This window comes from Anas platyrhynchos, chromosome 9 (genome assembly GCF_047663525.1).
Source record: "Anas platyrhynchos isolate ZD024472 breed Pekin duck chromosome 9, IASCAAS_PekinDuck_T2T, whole genome shotgun sequence".
Taxonomy (NCBI): domain Eukaryota; kingdom Metazoa; phylum Chordata; class Aves; order Anseriformes; family Anatidae; genus Anas; species Anas platyrhynchos.
The window spans coordinates 5,703,657-5,720,482 of record NC_092595.1 but is presented as its reverse complement, the minus strand read 5'-3'; the positions used below and the strand labels follow the sequence as shown (position 1 = coordinate 5,720,482).

Genomic DNA, 16,826 nt, shown 5'->3' with positions numbered 1-16,826 from the left:
CCCTTCCTCCCTGTACCTTCCAACATTCCCATTTCAGAGACTGGGAGGCAAGCCAGCATCCAGCTGTCACACCAGCACCATGCAGACATGAAGATGACTTGGTGGGACAGGGTTCCAGCTCCCGACAGACTGCTCTCACAGGCCAGAGGTGCCTCCAGAACAACCCATCCCTAATGCATCCTCTCCAGAGCTCCCTAAAAGCATTCCTTGGAGACTGGACATTTCTCTGCTTACCTTAGGGAAATGTAGGAACACAGCCAGATCCAAGTCATCCCTCATCAGGAGTAAATTCCTTTGCTTATCTAGGTTTCTTTTTTTTTTTTTCCCTTACCCTTTTAACTTTTTGAATTTAACCTGACTCAACAATTTACAACATTCTTCACTGCTTTGCACCTTGTGGAGCCCCATCTGTGTCTGTGAAACGCTTCCAAATCCAAATGTTAGCACTCTGAATTGCAGTTTAACTGCTGGAGTTTGAGGATTTGTGTTTTGGGAAAATGGGAAGTGCACTCTGCCTCATAAAGAGGGGAAAACAAACCTTCCCTATTCATTTTAAGTACAGGATTTGATGGAAGGAAGGACATCTTTAAAACAGTAATATAAGTACATATAGTATAGTGGTAAAGGAATGGGGAAATTCTGCTGAAGGAGGAATTACAGCAGCAACAGATGAGTTCAGCTGTTCACCAGCATTAACACAGCATGGGGCCTGAAGAGAGCAATTCAGACCCTGTCTTCCGTGCATCTTGTAATAAATGGGAAAAAACAGCCCTGCTACCACAGGCTGCTACAGCCATGCAATCCAGCACCTGTCCTGTGCCACTCATCCCTTACCACAGCCCAAGTGCTCCATGCATGAGATCTGAACATGTTATGTATTGCTGGTATGGCTGCAGCATGAAACCTGCTTCATGGTGTCTTTGCAAATGCAAAGTCAGCTATACCACGGATATAGCAGTCACCTTGTAGCAGTTTATTCACCATCTTTGTTTTTTTCTGTCTGAGAAATAGGTCTAATTAACAGGGGAGTTCCAATTTGTCTCTAATATATATAACTTCTTAAGCAGGAGCCAAAAAGGGATAGAAAAATGTAGAAAATTCAAGCAAACAACATTCAAGAATGCTGACGTGGGATTTAAGCTCACTGCTGCATTGTTCAATGCAGATTACAATAGCCCAGAGTCTGAAGCCATCCTTCATCTACCCAAACAGAGGACCAGCCTGAGCAAACCCCAATCACCCCCATCTCCTACAGCCACCCCTCCCAGTACTATGGCTCCAAGCGGTCAGCCTGCAAGCACTCCTTCAGGCATAGAAGCATATGTGCAGGTTAAGTAAATAGATTTTAGGGTGCTGTGCACCCTGCTAGCAAAGTCTGAAGTAGTATATGCATGCAACAAATCTTCTCACCCCAAATAATATACAGAAGAGAATTACGGGAGGCAGTAAAACTTACAATCAACATTTTTCTCCCCCAGCTTAGAATGAAAAGTGCATGGTCAGCTGTTAAATATTTCCCTACAAACTCTGAGCAAGTGCAACACAAACCACCAGTTTCAGCAATTCAAGCTTGGTATAGTTAGCAGACCTACACATACTCATTCTAATCAATCTTTTCCCCAAGTGAAGGGAACAGAAGGAAATCCAAGAATTGCAGGGAACGAGTGAAACTGGATTTACTGGGTTAAGCTGTAATTATTTCAGATTTCCTCGTGAAACTGAAGGCTCTTAAGGGCCTGCAGAAACTTTCAAAGTAAACTCCACCTGAGCTGCAGTAATTGTTTACATTATAAAAATGATGCAATATGGCATATTCTGAGATGTGCATGTAATTTAGATTAATTGCACAGCATGCTGACCTTTTACAGCCTGCAGAGAGACTGTAGCTGTGTAGCAATGCATACAGAGTGAGGCAGGAGAACCAAGTCCAGCACATGCGGATCCTGCTCATGACAACAAATTTCCTTGGTCCTCACTGATAAGCTGCAAGATCTGTCACTACTCATCATTCTCTCTAGAATGAGTCATTTCAGCAGAAGGCTCTGACAGGAGCCGTTTGGTCCATCCTAACAGAAGGAACAGTAATAATTAGTCATATCAAACTGAATAAAAATGAAAGCAATTGATACAAAATGGGTTCTACAGAACTCACTTGAAAATACTGGTAGGGCTGAATCCTCGTACTGTGTAAGCAGACTCCACTGAAGCCAATTTATATAAGCTGACAACTGCCCCATTGAATTTAGTGGAAAATTATCTCCGTTCTATAGATTTTCTCTGCTACTTGTAATTACAGTTCTTTTGATTTTCAGAGGATGATTCAATGATGAACCTTCTTCTTTAGACCTTTTCTTAGAAGCTGTTCAGCCCATCATTTTGGAAAGCAAATAAGCATGAGAGATTCATAGCAGCTTTCAGACTAATCACAGACCAAACATTACTATTTACTACCATATAATAACCAAAAGCTGACATTCACAGCCAAAAGTCACAGCCAGAAGTTCTTTCTGGCAAACACACAGACAAACTTGGACCCAAGAAAAATTGCACTGGCAATCAGGGAAATCACCTGGATGCAGGAGTCTTTTGTGGCTCAAATAGTCCACAGTTCTTATTTAATCCTTTTGTTGGCAAGTATATTTCAACACCAGCTGAATTTGTACAATATATGTTTAAAAGTTCAGATGGGATATATCAGAAATATTTAAGATATTCAAACACTCAGAGCTGAAGGAAATTTTGGACTTTTGCTGCCAATATTAACTGGAGCAGAAAATGTTTTCTCTGTTTGCTTATACAGGGAAAGTACCTTCTTCAAATATGGAGAAAAATAAATTTTAGGACAGAACCCTAGGTTATATAGTAATTCAGTTGAACACCATTTATCTTCTCAAAGATCAGACTTTATTAACTTAAAACAAAGAAACAGAATTTGTTTTAAATGATTCTGCAAAACCTAAATAGAGCGCAGATCTTCCAGTACTGTGAAAAGTAAAAATTGTCTCTTTCAGTGAAGTCACAGATAAATTTTTCATAAATTTAAGATATATTTCTTGAGTTAGTGGGAGTTGCTTTGCAAAGAACTTCAGTGCATTTAAAACACTCTTAAAGACATTAACCTCCCACATTTTATGTTACAGTGTTCCCTAGGTAACCTTGGGGCAGAAACACCTCATTTCATGGTCCACATTCCCCTGAGATGCTGTTACAAAGACAATCACCCCAAGACATCAATACTGTTCAGACAACGTCTTCCCTTTGTGATACACCCTCGTAACTCCAGTAATATTAATCCACCTTTCCCCCAAGTAAAGCAGAACCCTCCTGTTACAAGTAGTTCCACACACATACACACACAAAATGTTAAAAGAGCACATATAACAAAAAATAAACAAACCCTTCAGCAAGCTAAGGATAATTGTGTAGGCTGATGAAGATCAATAGTAAATCTCAGGGCACTGAAATAGTAATTAAAAATAAACAAACAGGAGATAAAAATAGGACTTAAGCAAAATATTTTCCCACAAGTGTTATAGAGTAGTCAAGCACCCTATCAAAAACAGCAGGAGAACAAATTTCTTTCTATTTTAAGTAAAATGAAATTCATTCCTCTGTAGAAAGCAGACTGCAATCTCCAGTGAAGCCAAATTGGAATTTAGTCTGTTTCTGAAAATTTTCAGAATTATCAGTAATCATGATTACAGTTTGTCTTTTGAACACTGCGAAACTTGTTGGTATGACCCTTGCAACATACATCAGTCATACCTTCTTCTGTCACCTTAAAGAGGATGGTGACAAATGCCTTATCCAAGCTCCTGTGCCTTCGTTATTTAATACAAAAATTAGAATGCAAGCTCAACTACCTTCCATTTAAATGACAGTCCCTTGAAAGTGAGAGTGGGTAAATCTGGGCACATCATCAAATAACACAAATAAGCTAGAAATCTCACTTCAATTTTCTTTTCCTGTACTTTGAAAAGTGCAATGATCATGAATAGGTGATACAAGGACTCAATAATTAATGTAATGGACTTGTAAAATATAGATCTACAAAAGGACTCAGTACAGTCCACTAATGATTCTTATGCATATGATCTTTGTATTTTGCCTTTTGGGACTATTCTCAATTCCATTTCAAGTGCAAAATTCAGAAAGAAAATAGAGTGGATAAAACAACAAGGAAAATTAGTCTGCTGGTTTTTGTTGTTTTTATGTATAATTTCTGATCCTTCATTATAGGCACTGTGCTCTGTGCAGTTTTATTTAAATAGCTTTCATTAACGGTGCACAGAGTAATTTAGAGTGTTAAAAGATGTTAACTTGTAGCTAAGTTTATAAAGAGTCCAAGGTGTTTTATTTCTTCACTTGAAACTACGCATCGTGTACTAATGGCAGATGACGCATACACATAGATGGACAGACTTGAGCTCAGCACCTGTGGTAGCGCCAGTCGGGGCTCCTTGGCACTATAATCTGCATTTATACTAATGTTCTAATTAAGTCAAAGTTAAGGAATAGTAATAACTAAAGGGTAAAATGAGTTCCCCAAGAAATATCCCTGTTAAACAGCTGTTACAAAAGCTGGCTAGGATGCAGTGTTGGGTACACCGTAATTGAATTTTACATAAAAATAGTGTCAAGAAAGCAAAAGATACTAAGTTAGCCATAAAGTCCACAACAGATCTGAGGTGTAGTGTGAACAGCTACAGAGGGCTCTGGACCATAGTTAAAGAAAATATATTTAGAACAGGAACAGCAGAGCCTACTGTAATTCACGATGGAGCACCTTAATATCCAGAGTTCTCATGCTGTGCTCTGAAAAATCTGCTCAATATATAGAGCTTCTCTTTAATAAGATCAGGGGCTGAAATGATCCAAAAACCTACCGACTGCTTAGCTGGTACTGAATTGCTGAAGTATTTCTTTTGACTAAGAGTCTTGCTAAGGTCAATGAGGGCAGCATCCTATCCCTTAGTGCCACAGTATATGAGGGTTGGTTTGGGGTTGGTGAATTTTTATTTATTTATTTATTTATTTTGCATCCGATCAGTTCTTTCTGTATCAATGATAGTAGTAATTCATAGCCACTGCTTTAACAATAAATTCCTGGTGCTTTTTGTCATTATTATTAGAACCAATGTTCTCAAATTCCTCTAAAATCATTTTAACCAAAAAAAATGGCTTTGTGATTGCAAAATGAGGTAAATGAGAACTGTTTTATCCTAAATATGAAAAAGTACCAGCGATCAAGCAGAAATTGTTTCAGAATTGACAGAGGGTGGCTTTGCATAAGTAATGCTGAAAAGCCCAATCACCTGTATTACAAAGAGCCAGCTGGTAAGCTCAGGGTGGGATATTTCAAAAGTGCTCAGTGCTCTGCTGCTGCTGAAGACAGGCCTGCTGCTTGTGAAGCTCTGTGAGATTTTAGCTATGACCCTGGAATGCAAGGCCAGAACTCTTGGAGAGGTAAAAAGTTATTTAAAGAACTGATTTAATTTAGTATATTTTCAGTCCTCAGGGACTACCTGACATTGCATCCCCAGCCTCTAATAATTGTCTTTGAGAACTTTGTGAAGACAGGAGATATCTCAGAGGAAGGGCACACAGTGATCAAAACAACTAATGATTAGAGGTTACACTTGCAATTCTGAATGCTTTTTTAAAACGGGTACCATGTTTTAGCTGTTGCACGTTCTGACTTCTAAGGCGTTAGCTAAGTTCTCTCATGACTGATCCCAACTACAGCGACTCATCCCAAATTTTATGAGATGGGAAACTACGAGGAAGCTGGTGTTATTTAGACTTGGCTTTATGTGCATTTCAAAAGCAGTCCCTATTTAGCATGACTTAAAGTATTAGTGTGGAATAATTATGCTATGAAAAACCTGGAATTAATGAAAATACTCAAACATGTCCCGAAACACAAAACAGAGGTGCAAGTAATCTCAGGCTTCAGATGTTATGCTAACCCATTAAATAAGGGAAATTAACATTTGATACGTGACAGGTTAGTACAGGATTTCTTGCATCTCCTTACTGCGTACATTGGCTTCAAGAACCAGTAACACTGTGATCAAATAGAGCCATACCAGTTTTCTATCTACAATGGTCCCTAAAATACTCTGGCAGCCCAGTACATTATCAATTAATTCACTTGAGCACAAGTTAAGTTCTCTCTAGCCCAGGGAGAATTGAAAACATCAGATCAGTGAGCAGGCCAGTGGGTTATGCTCTCATTTCTTATCGTGCAATTCCATCATTTTTTACACTTTGATATTTAAGTTATTGAGAAGATTGAAAACAGGTATGTACAAAAATACTGCATTACCTGAACCCACATCGTGCAACTGCTAGCGTGAGACACCTCGTCTGAATTTACATTCTGTAGCCCAAAAGCTCTACTTCAAATCTTAGAGTAATGTTTTGTGTAATCTTTATAACACACTTGTATACTTGTCAAAGTATGTAGCTACGTATGAACTTGGCAACATAAAAAATTGGAGTAACATAGGGCTATATTAAATTATGCATAATACAACAGCAAGTGGCAGATGGTATTGTAGAGTATGCTGAGATACTGGTATTTATACAATAAGCATTAAAATAAACGTGTCTAGATAAACGAGGTTATTTGCAGGTATGACGCACCTAACACTGAAATAAATGTTTATTTTCGGGTTGTATGCATCACGCACAGGTTATTTTAGAGGCTGCATCTGTCAGATTGCGAGATTGATGTGACGCAGAAATGCAGACACTAGTAAAGGGAGCTCACAGTAGCATGTAGTGGAGAGATGAGTATAAGGAGACAAAGGCTTCATAAAACAACAGCATGAACACAAAAAGCTATCTTGACATCAGGGGAATCAGGAGGGACAAAGGGAGGAGGCAAAATGCTCCAAAATACTTGAAAAATGAGATCAGGAAGTTAAAGGGACACGTCTCGGGAACAAATAAATGACTGCAAAATACAAAAGCAGCAGCTATGGAATGTGACAGCCACTGAGGGGAAAAAAAAAAAAAAAAAAAAAAAAACAACAACTCAGGCTCACGCTTCCCTCCTGCCCTTCATTCTACTTTTATTAATGAATGCTGCAAAGTAATGGCAAGGCTTAAAGATAGGAAATGCTGTAATGAACCAGGGCAGTTCTCCAGCATTCCTCGGTTATCTAGGTGGGCTTGTACTAACGTCCCATCACTGGAGTGAGGGGCTGAGGTGTAGGTCCCTCCCCTCTGCTTTAAAAAACAGAATGTATAAAAGAAAAAGTATAAGCATCATGGGATAGCATTGCTTTAAACTACCCTGACTGCAGTTCCCATGCTATGTCACCAAGTTTTTGACCATGTTTTGAATGTTGCTGCCCCTGTCCCTCTGGTTATTAAAGAAGGTAAAAGAAGACACTCAAAACCCTCCCATCCTCTTCTGATAGGCAGCAGGAGCCTGGTAGGAGAAAGGGAGGAGACCGGTCACATTATCCTCTGTCGGGTTTTACTTGGAAGAGATTCAGATAATCATGTGGGAATAAAAGAAGTGTTTGAAGAGAGTGGCAGGTGGTGAAAGATTGGCAGGGATAACATTGGTGAGACTTGGATCATAAAGAATATTAATGATGAAGGAAGAATGCAAATATCACGGCTTCTGAATGGAAAGGGAAAGTGCCCCTCTGTGGTTCTCCAGACACACTAACAACCCTGGCTGTTTGAACAGTTGTCCAGCCTTTCATCACTTTGTGATAATGCCGTTGCTCAGTTTACTAGGCATGTAGCTCAGACCCTTTGGGTACTAAGGGAGGTGAAGTGGCTGTGAACAGATTAAGCTTTTTTTCCCCCCTTTAAAAACATCAGAAATAAAATGAATTTAAACTCTCATTCCACTGGTGCATTTAGAAGCTCCTCAAATAGTCTATTCCAATTCCAGAGCAATTCTATAAAACAAAATGAATAGCACAAATCCAGCAAATATATCTCCTGCCAAGATGAGCTCTCCTGTTTTAAAATCTTTTATAGCATCTAATGTATTTATTTGCATCAAGAGGGCATTATGCCAGTTAACATCTGTGTTCTCTAGAGTTGGTAATTCTGCCTCCCATAACTAGTCATCAATTCCGCATGAAAATACACAACTGTCTTTCCACTATAGATTCTATATACTGCTCAGTTTTTCCATGCACATTTAGAGAAATGTTTAGTAAAATACTTCAGCATAAGAAGATACAGATAGGAAGGCATAATGCAAATGTCTTTGGATTTTTATTATTTTTTATTATTTTTTTAATATTCCCCCTCCCCTTCCCATTGGATGTCATTTATGGACCTTTGGATTCAGAACAGATATCCCATTATGAAAAAAATTAAAGATTAAATCTTCAGCTAATATAAATTGACATGGCTTCTTTGAAATACACAGAAATTTCCCAGATGTCTATCAGCTGAAGATTTGGTCCTGAAACCTTGCAGCAGTTCACAGCATGCAAATTAAGTAAATGCACTTATTCTTTGATGATGATTAAGTGACCTCAGCTAACAATAAAATCAAAGCAGGTTTCTCCAACAGAAAGGCAGACATATAACAGTAGAAAGAAATTCTTCCAATGTAAAATAGCTTGAAAAACTTGGTGCCAGAATTTTAAACACGTTTAATTATCTCTATTTGAATTTAGTTGCCTGAATACCTTTAAGAATCTAGTATTAAGTGGCCAGGAAAGAAACCCATCCTTTGTCTAAGAGAAGATATTAATGAGAGTCAAAGTCATAGCAGACTTTGATAGGAGTTAAGATTTGGGCCAAGATCACAAGCAACTGTGTGGATCAAAGGTAAACCACGCGCCAAGCAAAAATATGTAATTCGTTATAATACAGCAAAAAAAAAAAAAAAAAAAAAAAACAACTTTGTTCCCAGCATTGCCACAGACTTTCCTTCCTCAGCAGACACTCCCACCATCCTGACCGACCCCAGGGTGCAACCACACAGCACCAACTGGCAGCATCCTGGAAGTCTGCAGGCTAAAACTCCACCTGAAGCACCTCAATCTCTAACTCACAACTAGAAATCACTTACTGTGATAACTGGCTTGTCAGTGTATGTCCTTTGGACCTGGTTTTATGAGAAAAGCTTGTACTTATAACAGTATACTTCCTTTATAGAATTAAATTGCAATTTAAAAGACATCTCTCCAAGACCTCCATTTCAATTCATGCAGCAATTCAATGGAAACTGCTAGTCCAGCAGCACTCTTTGGTCACAATCCTACTAGTTAGCAAACTAACTATTGCCTAACTGACAGGTAATTCATAATTGCCACTTACAAATATCCTGTGGAGTATTAGCAAAAGGATGACTGACCATTTTTCACTGCTGCATTCAGTATTCACAGTGTATATTTTATTGCCTGACTGTTTCTCCAAGACCCTTTATGACTACATGGTTGGGATCTAGGCTTTGGTTTCGGCATAACTTCAATTGCACAAGAAAATAGCTGTATAACACTTCAGCAATCAGAACAAGAGATTTCAATGGAAGCGCCATGTGCTCTGAATATCCAGAGAAGAAACATCTTAGAATGAAGAGGTCAACAACGTGCCCAACTTCTCATCAAGAAAACACATAACAGTTTTTACTACTTCTTGAGAGGTTTGTGAGCCAAATTATAGTTCCTATATTATTGTCAAACACAGTACTCAGGTTCCCAGTTTATTAGTTAGAGGCAGTCATTTTATTTATCTGTTGCTGTTAGTTGTGGTTTGTTTTGTTGTTGTTGTTGTTTTTTTTCCTTTCAGATTTCTGTTTGGCTCTGTGTTGTCTCTTGAAATTGTTCATATTTTGGACAAGAAAACAGATTTATTTTCTGTGATATGCTTTCAGTTGGTGATATCAGAGAACAAGTAGAAGAATGTGATATACGTTTCAGGTTATGTGTAGGAGCCAATTTTCTAGGATTAATGTCTCAATTAAGTAGAAGTATAACTTCAAATTTCTTTTTAAAAGTGTGTATCAAATCACACTGTCTTTCTCCTTCCTGGCAAATGTTTATTTTACAGACCAGTGAAGTTCTGAGAGTCAGGTCTTTTTCTGTCTCAATCACAACAGGGCAGACTTAATTTTCAAGCTTGTATACATACAGATTTCTTCAAAGAAGATTTATAGCAGTCCAACTTCAGTCAATACCTTACTTAAAGAAACAACAGGGCTTTCACACTAGCTATGACTGTAAACTACTCTTCACCTCAGTGCTCAGATTATTAACTCAATTCATTCTTTTGTCCAGAAATCACCGCTTTATTCAGTCTTTATAGATACCTCTCAAATAGAGTGCTGAAGGGGAACCATTCAGCCAAGACATCTTTTGCCTTCACAGTCTCAATGTAAATACTGAAAGCTGTTCCAATTGGTTCATGTACTTAAAACAGGAAACGCTGCATTTACCAACTGCAATTGCTCATGTGATTTTTTGGGGTTCTCACTGCATGATGCAAGAACCAAAAACTACTGTGCAAATGCCTACCAGGTGAGAAATCCTTTGGGTTCTTCCCACTCTTTCTAAACACTGAACTATGACAGTCAGAGAGGTTTTTAATGGTAAACATACTGTTGCTGTGTAATCCAGTATGAATACAGTACTAGCAAGAATGAAGGAACCACATACTATCTTATGTGATTCTAAGGAAGTCTCCCACACGCTTGAGTCACGGTCAAGCTGTTTACCCTAAACATATTACGATGACTGGAAGGAGCATGTAAAAACATTCTTCTCAGCCAGGATATTTTGACTCCACCTGTATTTTTTCCAGTTATCCCAGACCCAAAAGCAAAGAGAAGCTGTCTAGTCAAAATCATCTGAATAGTCCTGGTACTTCTGTATAAGAAAATGCTCTAATATTTTTAGCATGGGCTGGTGCCTCCTAATCAGACACCTTTGAAATGCAGACAGCAACAACAGGCACTGCCATTTTCCTCAGAATTGAGGTACAAAAGCTCTCAATATATTTGGTTTTCTGTCTCAACTCCAGATTCTCCACATTTTCCGTAAACACAGAAGCTCCATTGGTCATTTTATAATTAAACATTTCAGCATTGTAACTTATTGTTGGAGTGATAATGAAGTATTTTTGATCTTCTTTTGAATGTTACTTTAAAAAAAACACTTTGTTGTTGAGCAAACTGAAGTATGTTCCTGGCTGCCACGCTACAAACAATTCAATTCAGCAGCTGCTGCACCTGTCACTGTTTTGTGTGTCTCCATACAAGAATAGAGAATTGCCTTGGTGCAAATGTCCCTGTTGATCTGCTTCTATCATCAATGCCTTCTTCACGGTTTATGCTGGCATGCATCAGCTCTCTCTCCTGTGTTTGTGCCAGATAATATAGAAACACCACACATTCCAAACTCTGGCCACAGTCTGAGCTATACAATCTTAAACCATTTACTTCTCAGACTTCACACTCCAACATCTCCTTAAAATTAGCAATTATTATACAAATTCTTGAGGTATATTACTCTATCAGAAAATCAAGTTGTTTGTGCATCTGTATGCATGAAGATCGTATATTCTATGAAAAGAAATAGAGCGTGATAGAGGTTCATTGTCCAGTTGCTTTACTGAAAAGGTCATTAGACATTTGAAATAGTAATCACCTATAACTATTCACTATCCCCACTGACATTTCTAATAGGAAAAATCTCCTTTATCATGCTTCTTAGACAGCATCATTCATGGACATTAGAACAAGGAATTCAGGAACGTATTTTACATCTTGAAATAAATTATTATAAAATACTTCGGGAGGAGGGATCATCTTTCTTTTATGAACATTGGATGAGAAAGTGCAATGCCTAGCAGCAAACATATTGACAAATATTGTTAGACTTCTCTATAAAGAACTATTAATTAAGCCCCAGAGCACTGCTATGAGTTAAAATAGCTATTACTAACTTCTGTATTTTAGAGACTGGAGGCAGCAGCAAGGTGCCAAGAGTTATTCAAGGCAGAGATATTGCATGATGTTCAGGCCATGATCAGTTGTTTCATAAAAACAAGATTCAGACTATGAACAATAGCAGCACCAACCTAGCTGAACTTACCTTTTATTTTTTTGTCCCTGAGAAGACAGTTAATATCAAGTTTAATCATCCCAGATTGTCAAACGCAGGGTTCCCTTATAAAAGCTCCTCTCACTGAAGGGATATGCAATGTTTTTTAAAATTAAAGTCTTTGTACTTCACATCTCAAATGCCTTTTGCTTCTCATTTTTCTGTACCTTTAGTATAAGCTAAAAATATTTTTAATAGTGATTGCCATGGCAATAAGTAAGCTAAGCTCTCAATATTTGAACTTCCAACTACTGCTTGACAGTTCATGTTATGCATTGACTCTGATTTATTACATCCAGTTTAACACAGCAAAGTCCACACAACACAGAGGCTCAGCACAGCTCCACGCAGGGCAGCACAGTGGGAAAACCAGATCTGGTTGGTAAAGAAACAAGGAAATGTAAAGCATAAAGTAACATCTTGAAAGAAGCAGTGCTGTACTTTTATATATGGAAACACAGCCATAATAGCCTCTGCTTTGTGCAAGGGTACTGAGTGGATGTGAAGGAACTGCTGTTTTCTTTCTGTGGGCACCTCTACCCAATCCTTCTGTTCCATGTATTTCCTCAGCATAAAGCCTGCTTTACCTGGGTTTTTGCAGGGGTGATATATCTTACCATAAGCAAAGAGACAGAAGTCTTGAATGTAAACTTGAATGCACTCAAATCACCTCCATGCCTTTGGTAAAGTATCACGAAAATGAACTTCCATGGATATCAAAAGAGAACTGTTATTGATAAGACATTAGGAACAATTTCATCTTTCTTCTTTGTTTTTAGTAAAGAAATGATATTGCTCTTCAAATCACTTGAATTCAGTACATATTTGATTACAGGGAACATAAAAGACGGGTGATCAAAAAAAAACTTTCAATGGTTGTTCCTGCTTGACTTGCAATATAAAGGGCAAAGAACCTGATTTTTTATAGACCCTACAATATAAAAAGGACTTGAAATCCAATATACAGCTTTTTGTTATTGTTGTTGGCTTCAATAAATCTGCATTTTATTTTCTCTGCAGGGCACAACTTTATCTTCCAAACAACGTCCATTTTGAAGATACACTCATCAACTCTGCAGTATATTTTTTTATTTTATTTTTTAAGTGCTGTAGGATTTCTGGCTCCTATGGAGTAGGAGTAACAGAATAATATAAAAATTACTGCTTAAAACATAAGTACAGCAGATTGTATTTGCCCTCACCTTTCATAATAGATAGTGCCTTGGTATACATCTGCACCGTTAGAAAATGCATAGCCTTACTCAAATCTGTAATAGAAATATCAATATCATGCAGGTGTAGATTCATGAGGCATACCAGGTGCAGGCAAATATGCTAGGTTCTGGAAATACATGTAGCTAGTCACCTGTAATTTATAGTTTTGCACTGACATGTAGTTTTGCATCTCTATTTAACTTTCCTCAAATCAAAACCCTAGCTCATAGTACTGCACATTACCACTAGGACCTATTACCACAGCTTGATTCTCCATTAAGGTATCAATATTCATCCCCGCACTCTTTGCTCCAGAATCCCCAATTAAATTACTGCTTTAATTGTCTACTACCACTGACAGAAAAATACGTGCATGTGCACAGTCCACAGGAACAACTGAAGGTACTTAACATTGGTGAAGAATTGCTCTACAGATCTACATGATCATTCTTCATGCATAAGAAACAGTCATAAGTTACTGCTTCAGCACAGTTCTCTTCAAATGGTGGCGTGTGTTTTTTTTTGTTTTGTTTCCATGTAGTTCACAGGCCAGTGGTCTCATTTGAAAGATACGGTACTTTTTGATTTCCAGCCCCTATCAATATTCCAAGTCTGCTAATAAATGCTCAAAGTATTTCTCTAAACTTGAGGGAAATTTGTGCAATAGGACCTTATTACATAGATTCCCATATTTTGAGTGTCTTGGAATCCTTCTTACATTTTAATGGACTCCCAAGGAGGAAAAGGACTGATGTTTATGCACGGGAATTAAGACAGAAGGACAAATTCTTTGTTTTCTAATAAAAAACCACTGTTGCTTTACTCATGCTAAGCCCAATGCTCCATTGCATGTACAACAAGACCAACCTAAAATGACAGGGAACAATGGCAAACACCTGCACGTGGTTAGAAATGGCAGTGCCTCCAACTATACAATATTCTTTTTATTCTGTTTTGATTGCTTTATACTAGATCAGAGAGTTGAACTGTGCTGAAGTAGTTTATAGTTCCAGCTAAGTTAAGAACTGACATTTTAATGGCATCTTTGAGGAATTTATATAGACAAGTCATATGACCCTAATGCGATAGCTTAAATGTAGCCCTGAGTAATTCAGCCCAGACCCCAAGGGTTCAGGCAAAATCGTAAGTCTCTTTAGTCTTTGAACCATTAAAATTCAGCTAGACTGTGAAGTTGACAGCTGTTTACTGTAAGGTTACCTCCTGCCTGCCAAATAATAGGGCTGCTATTGGCACTCTTCCACCCTCTTAGTTGAGAAAAGACTTCCCTATAGTCAGAATAGAGCTGAAATGTTATATTCCTCAAGCTGGAAAGGTGTGTATCTTTAAGTAGGCTTATGCAGGATGGAACAGGTCCATTAGGTTACTTTGGTTCTTCTCAAAGTAAATGTTATCCCAACATTTGAGCATGATACAAATGCCAAACTGGAAGTAAGCCTAGTAACGCTAGAAGGCCCACAAGAAGATTAAGATGAATGGCAGATGCTTTTCCAAGGCCTCCCAGCACACTTTGTTCTTAAGATACTCAGGTTGCTGTGGGAAGAAGACTAGGCTTCCTCCTGGTTTGCTGCCTTATAGAAGAAAGTATTTCTGTTCATATATGTCACATGGAAAAATAGCCATCATTTTGTATCACCATCTGCCAAGATGACGTACATTAACGATAAAGAAAAAAATGAATGCTGTGTTGAGGTCAAGACATAATGCAAAAAAATTGGAAAAAAAAAAAAAAAAAAAAGCCAGCAAAATCCTTTCATTATTGCCACAAGCCTTCTTTGCATTAATTCTGTATTTGTATTTTATTGTTCCTAAAAGCATTATCAAGGTTATTGAAAATATTTTACATTACACCAGTATTAACTAAAAATTGGAGAAAACCTTCACTTCCTTCCTGCCCTTGCTCTCCTTTTCCTCCTCCTTCCTTCTTTTGCTCTCTCTCATGTGCTTTCTCCTGCAAGCCCCTGTGCTTTCATTCCCTACCACGAGGCTTATGACTCCTAACAAAGAGGACAAACCCACCTCATTTTCCCTCAAAGTCAAAACCACGCACTAAAAGCTGCAATTTTGAACCACTCAGGGTGCATGTGAATAACTTAAATCTTATTTTTCAGCTGCTCTACCTCTAGGAGATTATATAAAAAGGAATAAACCTATGACTGGTTCCCTCTTGCTGCATTTTAAAAAGAAAATAGAGATGTCTACTCATATCTTTCAGAGTTGCAGCCCAGCCACCTACCTACAGCAGCAGACTTTGACTTCTGATTGCCTGCGAGGAGAGCTGCCTCTCTGCCACCCTGGCTCAGGTGTCCAGCCGTGAAAAGGGGTGGAGGCCCACACCACCCCCTTAAGTATTTTCTTTTAATCACTGCTAAATGGCTTCTCATGCACCTGCCTACCTTGGCCTTCAGCTCTACATAGGAGACCCCAAGTCCTAGCTCAGTGTGGGATTTGGCTGTAGTGAGCTGCAACTTGTGCGTGGGTGTTCCAGGAGCTGACTGGGAGGCAGAAGAATTCTTCCCAATATCACTAGTTTCAAGTCATTTGATAACTCTGAAAATCTTTGAACAGCACCAATTGTCAGCATAACCAGAATTCAATTGAGTAGATGCAGAAGGCCCTTTTCTCTGTGGTTTAATAGAGGAGCATTTCCACCTTGAAGCAAGCTGCAGAGGATGTTCGTGCTGTCCTGCCATGGAGGCACGGAGCCGGGCCTAGTGCCGTAGTTAGCGCAGCTCCAGCACCACAGGCCCTAGAGGAACTGCTGCTGAGAGCAGCTCCCTGTGCAGTACACCATCGTGTCCCTCTCCATATTATCCAGCAGATTTTTTTATTCTGGGTTGGTTCCCTCATTCTCTTCACTATCCATCAATGTTCCAATGTTGTATTCCCAAGAAAGGCCATCCACAGCCTTCGTAGCCATTAGAATCAACTGTAATTCACATTTATTTTACTTGTTGTGTTCATTATTATTTACCGCTCCTTCCTTGGCTTTTGTGTTGTTAGTTCCTCTGTTTTCTGAGACTAAGATGGATGTTGAATCCTTTGCAAATGGGACTGTTCAACAGATGGCTGTTCAGTTCATGCTCTATTGGATTGATTGTTTGGTCTTTTTATAATTAGTTTTTTTCTGGTGCTTTGTATTATTTTAATGAATCCTTATTAATGGATGGGACTAAACAAATAGGGTTCTCCTCAAGTGTAACAACTTTAAACAGTTAAGAGCATGCCTTCTTATATAACAGTAGTTAAAACCATTTTGGCCTGAAAAAATATCTTCAGACTGTCCTTGTGCTTGTGCATGAAATTGTTTTGGATGTCATTATTTTTAAACACTTAATTAATTTTCTCCAAACTAAGAATATTTTCTTCCTCTAATGAGAATTATAAAACCTGTCAGGTCTGAAGCGTCTATCTTTAGCCATTTTTTGGAATTATGCAAGTCCAGAATTTAGAATAGAACATATGGAGGCTTCTCGACTCGGTTCAAAAATGGCAGAACTAATT

General features: G+C 38.4%; 1 protein-coding gene across 1 annotated transcript in view; it reads right to left on the bottom strand.

Annotated features, from left to right (window-relative positions):
- NLGN1 (neuroligin 1) overlaps positions 1–15,638 on the bottom strand; it is a 422,927-nt gene extending 407,289 nt beyond the window's left edge. The window contains exon 1 of the mRNA XM_038183684.2: positions 15,559–15,638. The gene's annotated coding sequence lies outside the window, so the exon portion shown is untranslated. The remainder of the gene's footprint in view (positions 1–15,558) is intronic.
- Between the last annotated feature and the right edge of the window lie 1,188 nt (positions 15,639–16,826).